Below are 20,550 nucleotides of genomic sequence, written 5' to 3'. Positions count from 1 at the left end.
TGTTTACAGTATAGAGGGTATTGTCCTAGTTGCTGAGTATAGAGTTAAAAGAAACAAAGCCCCTGCCCTCATAGAACTTATAAACAAATATATCACATATTTAGTTTGTTTATTTGTTTTTAATTTTTCTGAAGTTGGAAACAGGGAGGCAGTCAGACAGACTCCCGCATGCGCCTGACCAGGATCCACCTGGCATGCCCACCAGGGGGCAATGCTCTGCCCATCTGGGGCGTTGCTCTGTTGCAACCAGAGCCATTCTAGTGCCTGAGGCAAAGGCCATAGAGCCAACCCCAGTGCCCGGGCCAACTTTGCTCCAATGGAGCCTTGGCTGCAGGAGGGGAAGAGAGAGACAGAGAGGAAGGAGAGGGGGAGGGGTGGAGAAGCAGATGGGTGCTTCTCCTGTATGCCCTGGCCAGGAATCGAACCCGGGACTCCTGCACGCCAGGCCGATGCTCTACCACTGAGCCAACCTGCCAGGGCCTATATCACATATTTAAAAGTCCCATAAGGAATAGAACAAACTATTGTGAAAGAGAACAAGAGGGATTCTAAAGAGATAGCTGATATCTCAAGAATGAGAGAGCTGGGAGAACATTCCAGAGAGAAGAGCCTAATATGTGTTAAGGAAACAAAAGTCTTATGTGTTTGCAGCACGGTGACTGATGGTGTGAGTGGAAGCAGATGAGCCTAGAAAAGTAAACGGGGCAAATACCACAGGAAAATGCAATGAACAGAGTGGCTCTTGAACTAATACACCCCAACTGGAGTAAATGAGGTAGAGATAAGAGAGATAAATCTAAAAGGATTTTGAGACACAGGAAGTGAGCAGTCAGAAAGAATATAGGATGGTTCCCAGAATTTTGGCTTGACAAGTAGCTATTCTTTTGGATAGGGAATAAAGACAGAGAAGCTGGTTTGGGGATGGAAAGGAGGAACATCTGGTTTTTGACACGAGTTTGGAATGATGAAAACAAATACAAGTGGAAATGTTTAGCAGACAGTTATTAAAGGGCAAAGAAAGCAAGCATGGGCAGGTGATATTGACTTGGGAAACATCTGAAAAGTGGCAACTGGAAGTGGACTAGGGCATCCAAGGAGGGTATACAGAAAAGAGTCCCTGATGACACCATTTTAAGGGGTAAACAGAAAAGGAGACTGATTAAAGGGCACCTAGAGAGAAGAAAATTTAAAGAAAAGTAATGGCCAAGAAGCCAATGGAGGAGTTTTTAATAGGGAGAGAACAATAGTATCAAATGCTGAAGAGTGAAGTAAGAACTGAAGTTTTCATTGAATTTAGCAGTATGTAGGCAGCTAATTAGTAAGAGTAATTTCAGTAGAATGTTGAGGACAGAATCAAGATTACAATAGACTAAAGAGTGATATGAAAGTTAAGTAGAGAGAAAAAAAAGGGGGCTGGAGTACCAGGGAAATTAGAAAGAGAGCAGGAGAGGAAAGACAGGTTCAAGGGAGAATGTTAATACAGGAGACTAGAGTATTATTTGTATGCTAAATGAGGAAGAAGGAGAAACTGAAGATAAAGAAGAGAGGGACTAACTGATGGAACAGGTTTCTAAGGACTCAAAATGAGATGAGATTCACTGACTTATTCATTCATCTATACAGTCATAGTGTTGCTCAGAGGATAGACACCCGTTCAGAGACAGATGAGGATACTGATGGTAGAAGTGACTAGGGAAGCTTAGAACTCTCCTGTCAGCTTCAATTTCCTCAGTGTTAGGAGGGGAGGCCTCTGCTGAGGGAAGAGAGGTGGTAGAATGGGGACTTGACAAGAGATGAAAGCCTGAAATAGCCTTTAAGAATAGAAGAAGTTGTTGGAGCATTGGGGCTGCTAAACTGCTTTGAGAGCCTGCCTACTTGAATCAACTTGTGATGCTACCTATCAATGGTGTGAACTCAGTAGTATCAGCAGCCCGGGAGAGCAAAGAAGGCAGGTGGCTAAAATGATCCAGGGACAAGGTTCTGCAGGAGCGGGGAAACAACAGACCATGAGTGTGTCTATGCCAAATGGAGAAGAAAAAAGGTGAAACCAGAGTGAATTGACAGATTGGAAGAAAAAGTGATTAAAGAAGTGGAGATTTCTTGAGGTCAGAGTAAATAAACTGAGAGGAAGAGATCAAAGGACATTAAAAACCAGAATAGTATGAACAAAATCTTAAAATTTAACTTTTGAGAAATAAGTTTTGACAGAGTCCAAGGTATGACCTTGAAATTGGTTGGCTAACTGGTGTGAAAATGATTGTCGAAAGTGGTGGTCCAGAAACTGTAAGGTCATTTGTGACCAATGATATGGTCCAGCATGATGGAAGACCTAGGGGTAGATATGCTCATGAACCATCAAAGTCCTCAATGAATGTAATGAGATGACAGAGTTGAGGATACATAGTACAGCTTAATAGTAGAGACCTTAAAGTGTGGCAGTAGAAATCAGAAATATAATTCACCCATTCAAACCTTGCAATAGTTAAGTGAGAAAGTGAGCACATGCCACTTGAAATAATCCTTAGGAAAATGTGGCTTAGAGCAGATTTTAGTTAACAAAAAGGTAGGAAAGTTTATTTTATAAAGCAATAAGGAAGTAAGGTCTTTAGAATGCAAAGAATTGGCAAGGAGGGCAGCAATGGGAAAGTAAATTGAAGATAGCAGGTAACAATATTGGAATATGAGGAGGCAGAAGTGATCACTGGACAGGCTTCTGTTTTAGATGGCAGCAATGAATTACAGGGTTGAGAAGCAAAGCAAATTAAACTATTCTCAGAATTCCTACTGGAACTCTGGAGTGAATTTCTATTACAAAATAAACAGAAGCACTGAGTTTTAATCAAGGCTAGATACTCAAATTGCTGTTCTAGGTTCCAAAGAGAATATTAGTGATAATCTGTTTTGGGTCTCAACAAAGTTTAATCCTAAGAGAGGATAGCAAGGTTAGTCCAGAAAGAAGACTAAAGTTGCCAGTGTCCAGGTGGCCTACCTGGCTCAGCAGGATGCATCCTAGTATGGAGAAGAAATGGGCCTATGCTCTGAGTGGGGGAAAAAGATTATGAAAGCTGAGTCAAATAAGGAGGAGGGAATGTCATAGTTTAGTTCTGTGAAAATATCTGATACTCTCACCTTACCCCCACAGAGTTCAGCACTGAATAAAATGGCAAGATGCTAGTCTTGGGGCATGTGTAAAAGTGCTTCATGAACTGCACAATTCAGACCCAAGTGAAGGCAAGCTCTCATATGAATGTTAATGACCAATACTTAAGTTATCTAAAAAGAGACATGATATTCAATATAAACTTTATGTTCCCTCCTCAGGAGTACTGAATAGATTTTTCTATCATTAAATGGGGATTTGGACTACATGTTAAAAAATCTGTTTCTCACTCTTTAAATTCTATAAAAGTTTTAATAAGAAACATCCTTAAAATTCATCATCTGTATGTTACCCTCTCACAAGGAGAATGGCTGTAACTTAAATGCCTTTGTGTACATATAAACTAACCCACAAATGGTAGCAAAATGAGACTCAAAGAAGCTAAGTAACAAACATAACATTATACAAAGAACTATATAATCCACATTACTTGATTCCTAAATCCAGGGTTCTTTACGTGACATCCTCATCTGGGCTTTTGCAGTTTTTGTTGGTTGGGTTTTTTTGTTTTAACTACAGAAAATTCTGACTTTATCCCTATGCCCCTTACAGCTCATCAGGTTCCTTAATACAAACTTCATCAACCAGCATCACTAAGCCATTCTTTTTTCCCCAGCAAGTAAAGGAAGAATTATTGGCTGTGCAGGAAGAAAGTCAGAGGAAAGGAAACCTTGGAGACAGATTCAGGGGGTTAGTCGGGGGTCAGTTGCTGCTGCCTATTGCTCCCCTGGTTGCTCCCCTGGTTAGAGCTTTGGAGAAACAGAGAGGTAAATAAAATGCCCCGAGGGGGAAGGAAAGGGGCAGAAGAAAGGAGACGGTGCAGGCATGCTCCTGGAAGGGAGAGCACAAACCAAGCCATTCTTAAAGCTTCCGTAGTGCTATTTTTCCACTGACAATATATATGACTTAGCTCCAAGGACAAGGTTAGAGAAAATCCTTGCCTAGTAATTTCACGGGACTTTACTCTATGGAAATATTAAATTCTAAAATCACTCTAAGTTTATTCACATAATATAGTATTTGACTGTATCCATTCTATTGTTCTTTAATTGTATCATATGTGACTTCCCAATTAATGGCTAACCTTTCCATAAAGAGACTCTGACTCTTCAATTTATTGATAACAACTATAGTGCCAAGGCTGCAAGAAATGCTTGATCTAAACTGGGAGGATCTCCCACAATATTTATTTATTTAGCAAGAGGAGGGTAGGCAGAGAGAAACTCCTGCATGTGCCCCCAACTGGGATCTTACCCAGTAAGCCCACTAGGGGGCGATGCTCTGCCCATATTTTTTTTCAAATTACACTTTTGGTTTTCTTCAAACATATTCCCTGAAGTGGAATTGCTGGGTCATAAGACTGTTCTATTTTTAATATTTTGAGGTAACTCCATACTGTTTTCCATAGTGGTTGTGCCAATCTGCATTCCCACCAACAGTGCATGAGGGTTTCTTTTTCTCCACATCCTTGCCAGCACTTGTTGTTTGTTGATTTTTAAAATTTATCATTTATTTATTTTTGCGGCTCATAAGAAGTTTATTGTGTCTTCAAGACACTACTTTCAATTATTTATAAAAAGTTTAACATACTTACTAAGAAAGTTACAATACACAAAAGTGTTGACTGACTTTCTGCACTATATGTAACCTTGAGTTTCTTTTAATTACTCAAATTTCCATTGTTCAGTTATTCAAATTGATTATTCCCTAGAAATACATGGCTGGTTATTTAAGCACGAGTTACATATGACAAGGATAAATGCAGATGATTGTACCACTCAACCAAGCGTTCATGAAGAAAATGATCAAAACTGTTCACATTGACCAGGACACATCAAAATCCTCTTCTCCTTGGACAAGAGCTATTTAAGAATACTGTATGAATTACTTCTTAATTAAAATGTGAGTACCTTTCTTCCTTTTCTATTTTATTTGAAACTCATATATGTATTAACTACTGTGATAGCCACTCATGTACCAAGAGATTAACATATTTCCCAAAGCATCAACACTATCAAGAGAATCTGGACATCTGGGAGCTGGTGGGAGAATTATTGGTGGTTCAAAAGGAAAAAGAGGCAGCCAGCATCATAGGAAGTCTGGCGGTGGTGGCATTAAATTTTAGACCTGGGTTTCCTGGTCCTGATCTTGGCATGGGGGGTGGTAGAAAGATAAAATAGTTCTATGGAACAGCTTTTGACTTGCTGTTATTGGCTTATTTCCAGGAGACCTGGAGTAGTTTTCACTTTCATGTTAATACACTGCTCACAAAAATTAGGGGACCAGAGAATGTGCAGATACTCCAACACTTTCAGCCCTTTTTTTGTATAGTACATTTTCACCAATGAAATAAATTTGGTTTTGCATCTCATTTCCATAATCAAACAACTTTCTTTGACTTGTCATTTGCTTTTCTGATATTCTTGTTTAATAAAAAAAAATCAAATGCTTCTATTTTTTATCACTTCATGTTCATTTTGAAATATCCCCTAATTTTTGTGAGCAGCATATTTGACTTCCATTTTCATTCTCCTGAGCATTCTGTTCTATATTATTAGCTACTTCAGATGCTGGGGAAGTAGATCAGACAGATTTTGTTCCTTTCTATGCAGTTTTATCTCTTAAAATCAATTGAAGCAATAGTACCTGGGTAAATACAGCCATCTTCTGACCAAATGATAGAACATTTGTCACCAACTTTCTACTGTTTCAAGGGAGTTGTGGTATTCTTTTTTTAGCTTTCATTCGTCTTAGCAGAATTTATTTTAGGTGTGCCTTTTTATTTGAAAATTCAGAAATGTTACTATTTTTTAGAACATGCTTAAGTGAGACCACAGCTTTATCATAAGTTTTTATCAGTGCTGTACCACCCCAACTGTCAGAATCACCACTCTGGCCTGTGCTGTGCTGGAACAGCACCAACTCCTGCTCCTGGATACCTCCACACCTCCTTTAAGCCATTGCCATGGGGAGCTGTTTGTTGTTCATTTATTGATGATAGTCATTCTGACAGGTGTGAGGTGATACCTCATTGTGGTTTTAACTTGCATTTCTATGATGATTAGTGACATTGAGCATCTTTTCATATGTCTATCGGCCATTTGTATGTCCTCTTTGAAGAAGTGTCAATTTGGCTCCTTAGCCCATTTTAAAGTGGATTGTTCATTTTTTTAGTGTTGAGTTTTCTAAGTTCTTTTTTTTTTATTGGTGTTTATTCTTCCCATACATGTCTTTTTTTTTTAATTAAATTTAATGCAGTGACATTGATAAATCAGGGTACATATGTTGAGAGAAAACATCTCCAGATTATTTTGACATTTGATTGTGCTGTATACCCCTCACCCAAAGTCAAATTGTCTTCTGTCACCTTCTATCTGGTTTTATTTGTGCCTTTCCCCTCCCACACCACCTCTCTCCTTCCTCGCCCCATACCCCCTCCCCCCAACCCCGTCCCCGTTGCCATCACATTCTTGTTTATGTCTCTGAGTCTCATTTTTATGTCCCATCTATATATGGATTCAAGTAGTTCTTAGTTTTTTCTGATTTACTTATTTCACTCCATATAATGTTATCAAGGTCCATCCATGTTATTGTAAATGATCTGATGTCATCGTTTCTTATGGCTGAGTAGTATTCCACAGTATATATGTACCAAAGCTTTTTAATCCACTCGTCCTCTGACGGACACTTGGGCTGTTTCCAGATCTTCGCTATTGTGAACAATGCCGCCACAAACATGGGGGTGCATTTCTCCTTTTGGAGCCATTCTGTGGTGTTCTTGGGGTATATTCCTAAAAGTGGGATAGCTGGGTCAAAAGGCAGTTCGATTTTCAGTTTTTTGAGGAATCTCCATACTGTTTTCCACAGTGGCTGCACCAGTCTGCATTCCCACCAGCAGTGCAGGAGGGTTCCCTTTTCTCCACATCCTCGCCAGCACTTATTCTGTGTTGTTTTGTTGATGAGCGTCATTCTGACTGGTATGAGATATCTCATTGTGGTTTTAATTTGCATTTGTCTAATGATTAGTGATGTTGAGCATTTTTTCATATGCCTATTGGCCATATGTATGTCCTCTTTGGAGAAGTGTCTATTCATTTCTTTTTCCCATTTTTGGATTGGATTGTTTGTCTTCCTGATGTTGAGATTTACAAGTTCTTTATAAATTTTGGTTATTAACCCCTTATCAGACGTATTGTCAAATACGTTCTCCCATTGTGTAGTTTATCTTTTTATTCTGTTCTTATTGTCTTTAGCTGTGCAAAAGCTTTTTAGTTTGATAAAGTCCCATTTGTTTATCCTGTCTTTTATTTCACTTGCGTGTGGAGACAAATAGGCAAATATATTGCTGCAAGAGATGTTAGAGAGCTTACTGCCTATGTTTTCTTCTAAGATGCTTATGGTTTTACGGCTTACATTTAAGTCTTTTATCCATTTTGAGTTTATTTTTGTGAGTGGTGTAAGCTGGTGATCTAGTTTCATTTTTTTTGCAGGTAGCTGTCCAATTTTCCAAACACCATTTGTTAAAGAGGCTGTCTTTACTCCATTGTATTTCCTTACCTCCTTTGTCAAATATCAGTTGTCTATAGAGCTGTGGGTTTATTTCTGGGTCCTCTGTTCTGTTCCATTGATCTATATGCCTGTTCTTATGCCAGTACCAGGCTGTTTTGAGTACAATGGCCTTGTAGTATAACTTGATATCAGGAAGTGTGATACCTCCCACTTTATTCTTCTTTTTTAAGATTGCTGAGGCTATTAGTGTTCTTTTTTGGTTCCATATAAATTTTTGTAATATGTGATCTATATCTGTAAAGTATGTCATTGGTATTTTAATTGGTATTGCGTTGAATTTATAGATTGCTTTGGGTAATATAGACATTTTAATGATGTTTATTCTTCCTAACCATGAGCACGGTATATGCTTCCACTTGTTTGTATCTTCCTTGATTTCTTTTATCAATGCTCTGTAATTTTCCGAGTACAAGTCTTTAGTCTCCTTGGTTAAGTTTACTCGTAGGTACTTTATTTTTTTGGTTGTAATAGTGAAGGGAATTGTTTCCTTAATTTCTCTTTCTGACTGTTCATTGTTGGTGTATAAAAATGCCTCTGATTTCTGAGTATTGATTTTATATCCTGCCACTTTGCTAAATTCATTTATCAGGTCCAGTAGTTTTTTGACTGAGACTTTAGGGTTTTCTATATACAATATCATATCATCTGCAAATAATGATAGTTTTACTTCTTCTTTTCCAACTTGAATGCCTTTTATTTCTTCTTCTTATCTGATTGCTGTGGCTAGGACTTCCAGGACTATGTTAAATAAGAGTGGTGAAAGGGGCACCCCTGCCTTATTCCTGATCTTAAGGGGATTGCTTTTAATTTTTGCCCATTGAGTATGATGTTGGCTGTGGGTTTCTCATAAATGGCTTTTATCATGTTGAGGTATGTTCCCTGTATTCCCACTTTGTTGAATTTTGATCATGAATGTGTGCTGGATTTTATCAAATGCTTTTTCTGCATCTATTGAAATTATTATATGGTTTTTCTCCTTCATTTTATTTATGTGATGAATCACATTGATTGATTTACAAATATTGTACCAGCCTTGCCTCCCCAGAATAAATCCCACTTGATCATGGTATATGATTTTTTCCATATATTGTTGGATCCGGTTTGCTAATATTTTGTTGAGGATTTTAGCATCAATATTCATCAGAGATATTGGCCTATAATTTTCTTTCTTTGTGTTGTCTTTGCCTGGTTTTGGAATCAGAATTATGCTTGCCTCATAAAAGGAGCTTGGAAGTCTTCCTTCCTCTTGAATTTTTTGAAATAGATTGAGAAGGATAGGAGTTAGTTCTTCTTTGAATATTTGGTAGAATTCACTTGTGAAGCCATCAGGCCCTGGACTTTTCTTTGTTGGGAGTTTTTTGATAACTGTTTCAATCTCATTTGGTGTAATCAGTCTGTTTAGGTTTTCTGATTCTTCCAGATTAATTTTTGGAAGATTGTATGTTTCAAAGAATTTGTCCATTTCATTTAGGTTGTCTAGTTTTTTGGCATACAGTTCTTCATAGTATTTTCTTACAATATTTTGTATTTCTGTTGTGTCAGTTGTAATTTCTCCACTCTCATTTCTAATTTTATTTGAGTCCTCTCTCTCTTTTTCTTGGTGATTCTAGTTAAAAGTTCATCAATCTTGTTTACCTTTTCTTTTTTTTTTTTTTTTCATTTTTCTGAAGCTGGAAACAGGGAGAGACAGTCAGACAGACTCCCGCATGCGCCCGACCGGGATCCACCCGGCACACCCACCATGGGGCGACGCTCTGCCCACCAGGGGGCGATGCTCTGCCCATCCTGGGCGTCGCCTTGTTGCGACCAGAGCCACTCTAGCGCCTGGGGCAGAGGCCACAGAGCCATCCCCAGCGCCCGGGCCATCTTTGCTCCAATGGAGCCTTGGCTGCGGGAGGGGAAGAGAGAGACAGAGAGGAAAGCGCGGTGGAGGGGTGGAGAAGCAAATGGGCGCTTCTCCTGTGTGCCCTGGCCAGGAATCGAACCCGGGTCCTCCGCACGCTAGGCCGACGCTCTACCGCTGAGCCAACCGGCCAGGGCTTGTTTACCTTTTCAAAGAACCAGCTCCTAGTTTCATTGATCCTCTGTATTGTTTCTTTAGCCTCTATGTCATTTATTTCTGCTTTGATCTTTATTATTTCCTTCCTTCTACTACATTTGGGCTTTACTTGCTGTTCTTTTTCTAGTTCTGTTAGATGCAGGGTTAGGTTGTTTATTTGAGATTTTTCTAGCTTCTGAAAGTGTGCCTGTAGTGCTATGAACTTCCCTCTCAGCACTGCATTTGCTGTGCCCCATAAATTTTGAGTTGTTGTATGCTCATTGTCATTCATTTCTAAGAATTTTTTTATTTCTTCTTTTATCTCATTCTTAATCCATTCGTTATTTAACAACCTGCTATTTAGTTTCCATGTGTTTGAGAATTTCTGAGCTTTTCTGTTGTGGTTCATTTCTAGTTTCATGCCGTTGTAATTGGAGAAAGTACTTGATAAGATTTCAATCTTCTTAGATTTGTTGAAAGCACTTTTGTGCCCTAATATGTGGTCTATCCTAGAGAATGTACCATGAGCACTTGAAAAGAATGTATATTCTGCTGCTTTAGGGTGAAAGGTTCTGAAGATTAAATCGAGTTGATCTAGTGTGTCCAATAAGTCTGCTGTTTCTTTGTTAATTTTCTTTCTTGAGGATCTACCTAGTGATGTTAGTGGGGTATTGAAATCTCCTACTATTATAGTATTGCTGTTGATTTTGCCCTTTAAATCCATCAAAGTCTGCTTTATATATTTAGGTGCTCCTATATTAGGTGCAGAGATATTTATAATTATTATATCTTCCTGTTGGATTACTCCTTTTATCATTATGTAGTGGCCTTCTTTATCTCTTACTATATCCTTTGTTTTAAAGTCCAATTTGTCTGATATAAGTATTGCTACCCCAGCTTTTTTTTCATTTCCATTTGCATGAAATATTTTCTTCCATCCTTTTATCTTAAATCTATGTGTACTTTTGTTTTAAGGTGTGTCTCTTGTAGACAGCATATGTACGGGTCCTGTTTTCTTATTCACACAGCTACCCTATGTCTTTTGATTGGGTCATTTAATCCATTTATATTTAAGGTTATTATTGATATGTAGTTGTTTATTGCCATTTTATTCTTTAAAGGTGTATTCCTTTTTTGCTATATTTTTTCCCCCTTTGATCTGTTTACAACAGGCCCCTTAACATTTCCTGCAGCATTGGTTTGGTTGTAATGAATTCCTTGAGTTGTTTTTTGTCTGGGAAGCTTTTTATTTCTCCTTTGATTTTAAACAATAGCCTTGCTGGATAAAGTAGTCTTGGTTGTAGGTTCTTGTTCTGCATTACTTTGAATATTTCTTGCCATTCCCTTCTGGCCTCAAGTGTTTCTGTTGAGAAGTCGGAAGTCATCCTTATGGGGGCTCCTTTGTAGGTGATTGCCTTTTTTTCTCTTACAGCTTTTTTTTTTTTTGTATTTTTGTATTTTTCTGAAGCTGGAAACGGGGAGAGACAGTCAGACAGACTCCCGCATGCGCCCGACCGGGATCCACCTGGCACGCCCACCAGGGGGCGACGCTCTGCCCACCAGGGGGCGATGCTCTGCCCCTCCGGGGCATCGCTCTGCCGCAACCAGAGCCACTCTAGCGCCTGGGGCAGAGGCCAAGGAGCCATCCCCAGTGCCCGGGCCATCTTTGCTCCAACGGAGCCTCCACTGTGGGAGGGGAAGAGAGAGACAGAGAGGAAGGAGGGGGGGTGGAGAAGCAAATGGGCGCTTCTCCTATGTGCCCTGGCCGGGAGTCAAACCTGGGTCCCCCGCACGCCAGGCCAACACTCTACCACTGAGCCAACCGGCCAGGGCTCTCTTGCAGCTTTTAATATTTTCTCTTTATCGCTTAGCTTTGGTATTTTAATTATGATGTGTCTTGGTGTAGGTTTCTTTGGGTTTCTCTTTAATGGAGTCCTCTGTGCTTGGACTTGTGAGAGTTTCTCCTGAATTAATTTAGGGAAGTTTTCAGCTATGATATGATTGAACAAAGTCTCTATCCCTTGTTCTTTTTATTCTTCTTCAGGAACCCCTATGATGCGGATGTTATTTCTCTTCATGTTGTCACAGAGCTCTCTAAGAGTTTCCTCAGACTTTTTGAGTCTCTTTTCTTTTTTCTTCTCTGCTTTCATGCCTTCATTCCAGTTGTCCTCCAACTCACTGATTCGATCCTCAGCTCTATCTATCCTGTTTTTAATTCCTTCCATTGTGGTCTTTATTTCTGATATTGTATTTGTCATTTCCGACTGATTCTTTTTTATACTTGCTATTTCTTTATTTAGGTGTTCATAATGACCATCCATTGTTGTTCAAAGATCCCTAAGCATCCTTACAATCATTATTTTGAACTCCGCATCTGGAAGTTTGATTATTTCCATATCACTCAGTTCATATCCTGAAGGTTTCATTTGGATTGCACTTTTTTGTCTTCTCATTATCTGTGTTTTGTTTGTAGAGTTGGTTGAGTCTAGGCTTGGTATTGTCTGCCTCCAGTTTTCAGTTGTGTTATTTCTAGGTTTTCTTTTGTTGGTATCAGCTATTATTTGTAATACACTTTCGGATTTGGGCAGCTTTGAAGTCTTGATTTGTTTGTTTTCTTAACAGGTGGTAGTCTTGTTTACTGATCTCAGCAGGGGGCTTCCTTGAAACTGTATCCAGGAATGCAGTGGGTGTAACCTGAGACTCTGAAGGCCTCTTCCACCAACTAATCTCTCTGGGGGCAGGGTGTTTTCTCAGCTTCAGTAGGGGGAGGTGTATCTCAGATCTCCCCTCCTCCCCACTTCTTGTTTTCAGCTGTGTCTTGTTGCACTGATTGGAGCTGGAGAGATATCTGGAGATCTCTGATCCGGAAGCAATTCAGTACTGTTTTGTGAGGAAGGATCAGGGTCTCCCCCAGCTATGGCCGCCTCCAGCACAGATGAGTCAGCTTTTTGTAGATCGTCTCCTGCATTCCTTAGCCCCTCACAGTCTGTCCCTCTCTCTTTCTTTTCCACTTGGGAGATAAGCTGGTCTTTTCAACACACCTCGCTCCCTGGTTGCCAGGCAAGTGGCTGTGAGTAGTATTTTCTGCTCTTTTCCCTGGGGTGAGATCCCCTCTGGGCTCTCAGCCTCACCCCCCACTCCGTTCCTATAAGCAAGGGAGATTCAGGCACTCTCTACCAGGTTTGTTGTGGCTTCTTCTTTGCTCCTTGGTTTTTGAGAGCTGTTCTTGTAGTCCAGAGTTGGTTGTTCACGCTGATTTTTCCTAAATTGATTTGTATTCCAGTTTGGTGGTGAGAGCTGGGTGTCTGTGCATCTGCCTACTCCACTGCCATCTTCAGGTCTCCCTGAGTTTTCTAAGTTCTTTATAAGGTTTGGATATTAACCCCTTATCAGATGTATCACTGGCATATGTTCTTTCATTCAGTGAATTGTCTTTTCATTTTCTTGATGGTTTCTTTTTTTTTTTTTTTTTGTATTTTTCTGAAGCTGGAAACGGGAGATAGTCAGACAGACTCCCGCATGTGCCCGACCGGGATCCACCCAGCACACCCACCGGGGCGACGCTCTGCCCACCAGGGGGCGATGCTCTGCCCCTCTGGGGCGTCGCTCTGCCGCCACCAGAGCCACTCTAGCGCCTGGGGCAGAGGCCAAGGAGCCATCCCCAGCGCCCGGGCCATCTTTTGCTCCAATGGAGCCTTGGCTGTGGGAGGGGAAGAGACAGACAGAGAGGAAGGGGGGGGAGTGAAGAAGCAAATGGGCGCTTCTCCTATGTGCCCTGGCCGGGAATCGAACCCGGGTCCCCCGCACGCCAGGCCAATGCTCTACCACTGAGCCAACCGGCCAGGGCCTTGATGGTTTCTTTTGTTGTGCAAAAACTTTTCAGTTTGATGTAGTCCCGTTTTTCTTTTGTTTCTCTTGCCCAAGGAGATATATCAGAAAAAATATTGCTATGAGAAATGTCCAAGATTTTACTGCCTAAATTTTCTTCTAATATTTTTATAGTTTTGATTTTGACATTTAAGTCTCTAATCCATTTGACTTTATTTTGTGCATAGTATAAGGTGGTCTAGTCTTTTTGGGGATTTTTTTTGCTTATATTTGTCCAATTTTTTCAGCACAATTTATTGAATAGACTATCTTTACCCTACTGTATGTTTTTGCCTCCTTTCTCAAATATTAATTGGTTATAAAGGCATAAGTTTATTTCTGTGTTTTAATCTGTTACATTGATCTATACAGTGTGTCCGTAAAGTCATGGTGCACTTTTGACTGTCACAGGAAAGCAACAAAAAACGATAGAAATGTGAAATCTGCACCAAATAAAAGGAAAACCCTTCCAGTTTCTGTAGGATGATGTGGCAGCATGTGTGCATGCACAGATAATGATGTAACACCGTGTATACAGCGGAGCAGCCCACGGCCATGCCAGTCGAGATGTGGACGGTACAGAGGAAAGTTCAGTGTGTTCTGTGGCTTGCTAAATTTGAATCCGTGATCAAAGTGCAACGTGAATATCGGCGTGTTTATAACGAAGTGCCACCACATAGGAATAGCATTACTCGGTGGGATAAACAGTTGAAGGAAAGCGGCAGTTTGGTGGAGAAACCCCATTCTGGTAGGCCATCAGTCAGGGATGAGTCTGTAGAGGCTACACGGGATAGCTACCTAAGGAGCCCTAAAAAATCTGTGCATGAGCCCACATCAAACTGCACTGAATAGGTATGAAACTGGGAGAGTTTTCCTTTTATTTGGTGCAAACTTCACATTTCTGTCATCTTTTGTTGCTTTCCTGTGACCGGTCAAAAGTGCACCATGACTTTACGGACACACTGTATATATGTTTTTATGCCAGCACCATGTTATTTTGATTACTGTGCCCTTGTTTGATATCAGGTTGTGTGAGTCCTCCAACTTTGTTCTTCTTTCTCAAGATTGTTGAGGCTATTTGGGGTCTTTTGTGGTTTCATATAAATTTTTGGAATACTTGATCTAGTTCTGTGAAATACGCCATTGCTATCTTGATAGCAATTGTATTGAATCAATAGGTTGCTTTGGGTAGTATGGACATTTTAATGATGCTAATTCTTCATATCCATGAACACAGTATATGCTCCCACTTATTTGTATCTTCTTTAATTTCTTTCTTCAGTGTCTTATGATTTTACAAGTACAGGTCTTTTACATCCTTAAATTTATTCCCAGGTGTTTGTTTTTGTTTTGTTTTAAGAGAGAGAGAGATAAAGAAAGAGAGACAGGAAGGGAGAGAAATAAGAAGCATCAACTCAAAGTGGTGGCACTTTATTTGTTCATTGATTGCTTCTCAGACTTGCCTTGACCAGGGGCTCCAGCTGAGCTAGTCAAACTTGAGTTCAAGCCAGTGACCTACAGCTTCAAGCTAGCAACCTTTAGGCTCAAACTAGCAATCATGGGATCCTGTCAATGATCCTGTGCTCAAGCCAGGGACTTTGCACTCGAGCTGGTGAGCCTGCGCTCAAGATAGATGAATCCATGCTCAAGCTGCAACCTTGGATATTGAGCCTGGGACCTCAGTGTCACAGACAACGCTCTATCCACTGCATCACCACTGGTCAGGATATTCCCAGGAATTTTACTTTTTTGAAGCAATTGTGAATAAGATTGTTTTCTTAGTTTCCCTAATAGCTCATTATTGGTATTAAAAATGTGACTGATGTCTGAGTATATATTTTGTATCCTGTTATTTTACTGAATTCATTGATCAGTTGTAGTTTTTCGGTGGAATTTTTAGGGTTCTCTATATAGAGTATTATGTCATCTGCAAATGACAGTTTTCTTTTTTTCTTCCCAATTTGGATGCCTTTTATTATTTCTTCTAGTCTGATTGCGGTGGCTAGGACTTCCAGGACCATGTTAAATAAGAGTGGTGAAGACAGACATCCATGCCTAGTTCCTGATCTTAAGGGAAATGCTTGTAGTTTTTGCCTATTGAGTATGATGTTCACTGGGGCCTTGTCATATATGGCCTTTATTATGTTTAGGTATGTTCCCTCTATTCCCACTTTGCTGAGAGTTTTTATCATAAATGGGTGCTGGATTTTATTGGATGCTTTTTCCACGTCTACTAATATGATCATGTGTTTTTATCCTTCCTTTTGTTTATGTAGTGTAACATGTTTACTGATTTGAAGAACTGTAGCAATTTCGCATCCCTAGAATAAATCCCACTTGATCATGGTGTATGCTCCTTTTAATGTATTGCTGGATCTGATTTGCTAATACTTGTTAAGGATTTTAGCATCTGTTTATCAGAGATATTGGCCTATAATTTTCTTTCTTTGTAGTGTCTTTATCTGGTTTTAGATACTGCAGGCCTCATAAAATAAGGGTGGGATTCTTCCCTTCTCTTGAATTTTTTTGGAAGTGTTTCAGAAAGACAAGTGTTAGTTCTTCGAATATTTGGTAAAATTCACCTGTGAAGTCATCTGGTCCAGGACTTTTATTGAGTTTATTGATTACTGTTTCAATTTCACTAGTTGTAAACTGTCTCTTCAGATTCTCTGATTCTTCCTTCTTCGGTTTTGGAAGATTGTATGTTTCTAGGAATTTATCCATTTCTTCCAGATTGTCCAATTTGTTGGCATATAGTTGTAATATTTTCTTACAATACTTTGTATTTCTTTGGTGCAAGGTGTTACTTCTCTTCCATTTCAGATTTTATTTATTTGGGTCTTCTTTTTTGTTTGATGAGCCTGGTTAAAAGCTTGTCAGTCTTATTTATCTTTTCAAAAAAACCCAGCTCTTAATTTCAGTGATCTATTGTATTTTTTAGACTCTATTTTATTTCTGCTCTGATGTTTATTATTTTCTTTCTTCTACTCATTGAGCTTTGTTTGTTGTTCTTTTCCAAGTTCCTTTAAGTGTAAAATTGTTTGAGATTTTTCTTGTTTCTTGAGATAGGCCTGTAATGCTATGAACTTCCCTTTTAGGACTACTTTTGCTGTGTCCCAAAGGTTTTGGGTTGTTGTGTTCTCAGTTTTGTTTCAAGGAATATTTTGATTTCTTCCTTAATCTCATTGGTAATGCATTCATCATTTAGTAATATGTAATTTAGCCTCTATGTCTGTTTTTCAGTTTTCTTGTGATTGATTTCTAGTTTTATACCATTACAGTCAGAGAAGATGCTTGATATAATTTTGATCTTTTTAAATGTCAGGGGTTTTTTTTCCCTTTGAAGTGAGAAACAGGGAGAGAGATGAGAAGCATCAATTGGTAGTTGTGGCACTTTAGTTGTTTATTGATTGCTTCTCATATGTCCCTTGACCAGGGGGCGCCAGCTGAGGTATGGCCCCTTGCTCAAGCCAGAAACCTTCAGTTCATGTATATGGTCCTATGCTCAAGCCAGCAAGCCCACACTCAAGATGGCAAGCCTGCACTTAAGCCATCAACTCCAGGGTTTCAAACCTTGAACTTCAGCATCCCAGGTTGAGGTTCTACCCACTGTGCAACCACTGGTCAGGCTTAAATTTGAATCTTGTTTTGTGTCCTAATATGTGGTATATCCTAGAAAATCTTCCATGTGCATTTGAAAAGAATGTATACTCTGCTGCTTTGGAGTAAAATGCCCTGAAGATACATAATTTTCCATCCATTCTACCTTTCCTTGTTGATTTTCTGTCTGGAAGATCTATCCATTGATGTCAATGGGGTGTTAAAATAAAACACTATGACTGTACTACTGTTGAGCTCTCCCTTTATGTCCATCAAGGCTTGCTTTACAGATTTAGGTGCTCTTATTTTGGGTGCATGTTTAAAAGGGTTATAACCTATTGTTTGACCCCTTTATCATTATGTAGTGTCCTTTGTCTGTTATGTTATAGACTGTTTTAAAGTCTATTTTGTCAGATAAAAGTATTCCCCAGCTTTTTTTTTTCCTTTCCATTTGCATGAAATATCTTTCTCCATCTTTTTCATTCTGAGGTGGGTCTTTTAGATAGCATTTTATAGGTCTTGTTTTCTTATCCATTCAGCTACCTTGTTCCTTTTCATTGGAGTATTGAAGCCAACTACATTAAAAGTGATTGTTAGATATGTATTTATTGCCACTTTATTCTTTTAATTATGCTCCGTTATTTTCTTCTTCTTCCTCTTCTTTTAGCAGATCTTTAAATTTCTTGTAATGCTAGTTTGGTGGTAATGAACTCCTTTAGATTTTCCTTGTCTGAGAAGCTCTTTCTTTTTCAATTTTAAATGATAGCCTTACTGAGTGAAGTAGTCTTGGTTGTAGGTCCTTGCTTTAAATTACTTTGAATATTTCATGGCAATCCCTTCTGGCCTGAAATGTTTCTGTTGTGAAATCAGCTAAGTCTTATGGGAGCTCCCTAGTCTAGGTAACTATCTTTCTCTTGTGGCTTTTAGGATTGTCTTTAACCTTTGCCATTTTAATTGATGTGTCTTGGTGTGGCTCTCTTTAGGTCCATCTTGTTTGAGACTCTATGTTTCCTGGACTTGTGCTTTTCCTTCACCACGTTTGGAAAAGTCAGTCATTATTTCTTTAAATAGGTCCTTGATCCCTTGCTCTCTCTCTCTTCTACTTCTGGTACCACTATGATGTAGATATATATATATATATATATGTATTTTTCTCTACCTTGTCTTACAAATCGCTGATTCAATCCTCTGCTTCATCCAACCCAATTATTCCTTCCAGTGTGCTTTTCATGTATTGTATTCTTCATTTCTGACTGGTCCTATTTATTTATTTATTTTTGTATTTTTCTGAAGTTGGAAACAGGGAGGCAGTCAGACAGACTCTTGCATGTGCCTGACCGGGATCCACCTGGCATGCCCACCAGGGGGCGATGTTCTGCCCATCTGGGGCGTTGCTCTGTTGCAACCAGAGCCATTTTAGCTCCTGAGGCAGAGGCCACAGAGCCATCCTCAGCGCCCGGGCCAACTTTGCTCCAATGGAGCCTTGGCTGCAGGAGGGGAAGAAAGAGAGAGGAAGGAGAGGGGGAGGGGTGGAGAAGCAGATAGGCACCTCTCCTGTGTGCCCTGGCCGGGAATCAAACGTGGGACTCCTGCACGCCAGGCCGACGCTCTACCACTGAGCCAACTGGCTAGGGGCTGCCTGGTCCTTTTTTATGGTTTCTGTGTTCTTTTCATGCTGTTGAGCATCCTTATAACCAATATTTTGCATCTATATTTGACAAATTGCTTGCCTCCCTTTCATTTAGCTTTTTTTTTCCTGTATATTTGTTTTTTCATTTGGGGCATATTTGTCTCCCCATTTTGGCTACCTCTTTGTTTCTATTAGATTTCTGATTCCCAGTCTTTGTAGCATGTGGCACAATGTAGTGGATGTCTTATGAGCTTCAGTTTCCTTGATCACCTGAGCTGGGTGCTCCAGGAATATCCCTGTGTGGGTTACGTGGGCCCTCCTGTTATAATTGAAACTTAGCCTGTTCATCCCTGGTACCAACCCTCAGGCTGGCCGTAAGACTCAACTTTGACCAGTGTGCAAGCTGTTGTGCAGGTATTGCCACAGGAAGCAGAATTTACCACAGCAGGTTTTGGTGCCTGCCAAGATCTTCCTTTTGATGTGCCACTTGTGAAACTTGGATCCCGCTCTGACGTTGGAAGCTGGCCACTGTGCTTTTTATGGATCTCTTGGGAGGGACTCTGGTGCAGGCCAATGTCAGATGCTGCCTACGACTGGCCCTAGGCAACCTGTTTGTAGCTACAAGGAATCCAGAACTTGTGCCTACCTCTGCAGCACCTGGGTGTTTGCAGGAAGGACCAAACTGCACACCAAAGCCAGCTTTTACCAGCACCATACCTAGGTTAGCAAAAGTCCCAAGGCACCCCAAGATCTGCCTCTACCTTCCTCCACCTGCCAGCTGCCTGTTAGGCTCAGTCACTGAAAGAGCTTCTGGCCTAACCAGGCAGTGGCACAGTGGACAGAGCGTCAGACGGGACACAGAAGACCCAGGTTTGAAACCCCAAAGTCACCAGTTTGAGCATGGGGTTGCTGGCTTGAGCGGGGGATCATAGACATGACCCCATGGTTGTTGGCTTGAGCCAGGGGTCACTGGCTTGGCTGGAGCCCCTCCCCCCCCTAGCTAAGGCATATATGAGAAACTAAGGTGCCACACAAGGAATTGATGCTTCTCATCTCTCCCTTCCTGTCTGTCCCTATCTCTCTTTCTAACACACACATGCCTCTGGCAAGCCTTGAGTTGGATAAGACAGGTTTGCAGTGAGTCACAAGGTAGGGGCAAGTGGTTGTCCTGTCAGGGAGGTGCTAATCAGGCTTCAGGAAAGTATGGCTGTGACCCTCACTTCAGAGTCACACTACTCAGTCTGTCCCAGATTTTGTCCCAAACTCCAGCAGGGTGGAGCCACTAGGAGTCAGATGGGTGGGGCCTCCAGGGCCTGGAGGGTGGTTCTAGATCTCCTGTGAGAAGAAAACACCAGTCCTATTCACAGGAAAGTGGGGGAAATAACCCCCACTCCAAAGCCTCACCAGTCATTGAACCCCAAGTCAGCCCAATCCTTGACACGGGCCAAGGGAGTTGACTCCTTAACAGGGCATTAAGCTCCACAAAGTGAGGCTAAAGGGAGCCCAAAGTGTGGAACTATGGCCTTCCAGGGGAGTGCTCCACCCGAGAGATGGCATCTGCAGTATTGGAGAATGACTAAACAAAGGAATCCTGGAAGCTGTCCCTTCAGCTGTCTCCATAGAACCACAAGCCCGATTCTCTGCATGCAACTGTAGTCCCCTCTGCTCTCTCTCTGCCAGAGCCCA

At 40.5% G+C, this 20,550-nt stretch overlaps 1 pseudogene; it reads right to left on the bottom strand.

Moving 5' to 3' along the window:
- Window positions 1-5,110: 5,110 nt before the first annotated feature.
- Window positions 5,111-19,579, bottom strand: LOC136322381 (survival motor neuron protein pseudogene; annotated as a pseudogene).
- Window positions 19,580-20,550: the final 971 nt, after the last annotated feature.

The sequence above is a fragment of the Saccopteryx bilineata genome, chromosome 2, assembly GCF_036850765.1.
Source record: "Saccopteryx bilineata isolate mSacBil1 chromosome 2, mSacBil1_pri_phased_curated, whole genome shotgun sequence".
NCBI lineage: Eukaryota > Metazoa > Chordata > Mammalia > Chiroptera > Emballonuridae > Saccopteryx > Saccopteryx bilineata.
Note: the sequence above shows the minus strand (reverse complement) of the source record. Positions and strands in the feature narration are given on the sequence as shown.